This window comes from Balaenoptera ricei, chromosome 14 (assembly GCF_028023285.1).
Source record: "Balaenoptera ricei isolate mBalRic1 chromosome 14, mBalRic1.hap2, whole genome shotgun sequence".
Taxonomy (NCBI): Eukaryota; Metazoa; Chordata; class Mammalia; order Artiodactyla; family Balaenopteridae; genus Balaenoptera; species Balaenoptera ricei.
Window position 1 is genome coordinate 37132818 of NC_082652.1, and position 4153 is coordinate 37136970.

The 4153-nt window shown below is 39.6% G+C and overlaps 1 pseudogene; it reads left to right on the forward strand.

Annotated features, from left to right (window-relative positions):
• The first annotated feature begins 1096 nt into the window (after positions 1-1096).
• Positions 1097-2350, forward strand: LOC132348043 (putative protein FAM10A4; annotated as a pseudogene).
• The last annotated feature ends 1803 nt before the right edge of the window (positions 2351-4153 follow it).

Consider the following 4153-nt stretch of genomic DNA (forward strand, 5'->3'; position numbering starts at 1 on the left):
TAAACAGACCAATCACAAGCACTGAAATTGAGACTGTGATTAAAAATCTTCCAACAAACAAAAGCCCAGAACCAGATGGCTTCACAGGCGAATTCTATCAAATATTTAAAGAAGAGTTAACACCCTATCCTTCTCAAACTCTTCCAAAATATAGCAGAGGGAGGAACATTCCCAAACTCATTCTACGAGGCCACCATCACCCTAATACCAAAACCAGACAAAGATGTCACAAAGAAAGAAAACTACAGGCCAATATCACTGATGAACATAGATGCAAAAATCCTCAACAAAATACTAGCAAACAGAGCCCAACAGCACATTAAAAGGATCATACACAATGATCAAGAGGGTTTTATACCAGGAATGCAAGGATTCTTCAGTATACGCAAATCAAGCAATGTGATAAACCATATTAACAAACTGAAGGAGAAAAACCATATGATCATCTCAATAGATGCAGAAAAAGCTTTTGACAAAATTCAACACCCATTTATGATAAAAACCATCCAGAAAGTTGGCACAGCGGGAACTTACCTCAACATAATAAAGGCCATATATGACAAACCCACAGCCAACATCATTCTCAATGGTGAAAAACTGAAACCATTTCCTCTAAGATCAGGAACAAGACAAGGTTGTCCACTCTCACCACTATTATTCAACATAGTTTTGGAAGTTTTAGCCACAGCAATCAGAGAAGAAAAAGAAATAAAAGGAATCCAAATCGGAAAAGAAGAAGTAAAACATTCACTGTTTGCAGATGACATACTATACATAGAGAATACTAAGGATGCTACCAGAAAACTACTAGAACTAATCAATGAATTTGGTAAAGTAGCAGGATACAAAATTAATGCACAGAAATCTCTTGCATTCCTATGCACTAATGATGAAAAATCTGAAAGAGAAATTAAGGAAACACTCCCATTTACCACTGCAACAAAAAGAATAAAATACCTGGGAATAAACCTACTTAAGGAGAGCACTGGTTCTGAGTGAATATAAGAATGCGTGCATGGAGAGGCAAGCAACAGCATTAACAGCCACACTTCTAGAAGATTCTAGCCAGTGTGCAGGAAAGCGGTAGAGGGTAGGAATGAACGGGCGAAGGACCCAGGGTCACGAGACCATTGGGTGGGCAGAGCCAGTGGCCGGGGAGGTTCTAGTCTGTTCTGCCTCGCAGCAGCTGCCCCGTTTATGCAGTCACGCTGAGCTAGCACCTGGGCCTGGGATTGTGCCGCAGCCTCCGCCGCGCCCGCCGCCTCCTGCTGTCTCCCACCGCCTCCGGACCATAGACCCCCTCAAAGTGAGCGAGCTTCGAGCCTTCGTGAAAATGTGCAAGCAGGACCCGAGTGTTCTGCACACTGAGGAAATGTGCTTCCTGAGGGAATGGGTGGAGAGCATGGGGGGTAAAATACCACCTGCTACTCGTAAAACTAAATTGGAAGAAAATACCAAGGAAGAAAAAACAGTAAGAACGAGGAGGAAAACATAAAGACAGACGAACCATCAAGTGAGGAAAGTGATCTAGAAATTGACAATGAAGGTGTGATTGAACCAGACCCTGATGCCCCTCAAGAAATGCGAGATGAAAATGTAGAGATAACTGAGGAGATGATGGATCAGGCAAATGATAAAAAAGTGCCTGCCATTGATGCCCTAAATGATGGTGAACTACAGAAAGCCATTGACTTGTTCACAGATGCCATCAAGCTAAATCCTCGTTTGGCCATTCTGTATGCCAAGAGATCAAGTGCCTTCATCAAATTACAGAAGCCAAATGCTGCCTTCCGAGACTGTGACAGAGCTATTGAAATAAATCCTGATTCTGCTCAGCCATACAAGTGGCGAGGGAAAGCACACAGACTTTTGGGCCATTGGGAAGAAGCTGCCCATGATCTTGTCCATGCCTGTAAGCTGGATTATGATGAAGATACTAGTGCAATGCTGAAAGAAGTTCAACCAAGGGCCCAGAAAATTGCTGAACATAGGAGAAAGTATGAGCTAATATGTGGAGAGCGAGAGATCAAAGAAAGAATAGAAAGGGTCAAGAAGGTTAAGGAAGAACATGAGAGAGCCCAGAGGGAGGAAGAAGCCAGATGACAATCAGGAGCTCAGTATGGCTCTTTGCAGGTGGCTTTCCTGGCAGAATGCCTGGTAATTTTCCTGGAGGAATGCCTGGAATAGGAGGGGGCATGCCTGGAATAGCAGGAATGCCTGGGCTCAATGAAATTCTTAGTGATCCAGGGGTTCTTGCAGCCATACAGGATCCAGAAGTTATGGTGGCCTTCCAGGATGTGGCTTAGAACCCGGGAAATATGTCAATATATCAGAGCAACCCAAAGGTTATGAATCTTGTCAGTAAATTGTCAGGCAAATTTGGAGGTCAAGCATAATGCCCTTCTGACAAATAAAGCCCCTGTTGAAGGAAAAGCAACTTAGATCACCTAATGGATGTTGCAATAATACAAACTAGTGTACCTCTGACCTTCTCATGAAGAAAGCTGGGGTGCTTTAAAGATAATTCCTACCCCTCTGCCGCAAATGCAGCTGAAACATTTTACAGTGGTTTTCCATTAGGGTATTCATTCAGATAATGTTTTCTTACTAGAAATTAAAAATTTTAAACAATTTTTAAACCTTAAAAATATTTAAAACAAATTAAAAGGGTGTGTTAATCCCTACATCTTTCTTTACTAATCATTTTGGTTTTCTCCTTTGAATTAATTAGGCAAGGAAGATACTTCAGTATGGAAGATTTATTGTTCAAGTTTGAGTGAAATAAAGATTTATTAGTGGGAGGAAAATGTAACATTTAAATATATAAAGTTTGAGTTGGATATATGGTCACTGAGGCATTTTGATTTGTCTTTTTAATTGCTTTATTATTTTTCTTTTTAATGATTTGCTTCCATGAAACTATTGGGACCACCAGTGTTGCAGTAGGACCTGGGTAGGGAGTGGAAGTACTTGTCAGGGCAGCAGTAATCTTACTACATTTCATATAATGTGTACCCTTGTGCAGATGCACTTAAATCTTACACTGGGTGAAGGGATGATTTTTATACTGCTGCAGTAAAATTGGATTACTTAGCTCTGTTCTTCTCTGATATCTAAAATAAATGTTTCATATTTCCACATAGGGGGAAAAAAAAACCTACCTAAGGAGACAAAAGACCTGTATGCAGAAAACTATAAGACACTGATGAAAGAAATTAAAGATGATACAAACAGATGGAGAGATATACCATGTTCTCAGATTGGAAGAATCAACACTGTGAAAATGACTACTACCCAAAGCAATCTACAGATTCAATGCAATCCTTATCAAACAACCAATGGAATTTTTCAAAGAACTAGAACAAAAAATTTCACAATTTGTATGGAAACACAAAAGACCCTGAATAGCCAAAGAAATCTTGAGAAAGAAAAATGGAGCTGGAGTAATCAGGCTCCCTGACTTCAGACTATACTACAAAGCTACAGTAATCAAGACAGTATGACACTGGCACAAAAACAGAAATATAGATCAATGGAACAGGATAGAAAGCCCAGAGATAAACCCACGCACATATGGCCACCTTATTTTTGATACAGGAGGCAAGAATATACAATGGAGAAAAGACAGCCTCTTCAATAAGTGGTGCTGGGAAAACTGGACAGTTACATGTAAAAGAATGAAATTAGAACACTCCCTAACACCATACACAAAAATAAACTCAAAATGGATTAAAGACCTAAATGTAAGGCCAGACATTATCAAACTCTTAGAGGAAAACATAGGCAGAACACTCTGTGACATAAATCACAGCAAGATCTTTTTTGATCCACCTCCTAGATAAATGGAAATAAAAACAAAAATACACAAATGGGACCTAATGAAACTTAAAAGCTTTTGCACAGCAAAGGAAACCATAAACAAGACGAAAAGACAACCCTCAGAACGGGAGAAAATATTTGCAAATGAAGCAACTGACAAAGGATAACTCTCCAAGATTTACAAGCAGCTCATGCTGCTCAATATTAAAAAACAAACAACCAAATCCAAAAATGGGCATAAGACCTAAATAGACATTTCTCCAAAGAAGATATACAGATTGCCAACAAACACATGAAAGCATGCTCAACATCACTAATCATTAGAGAAATGCAA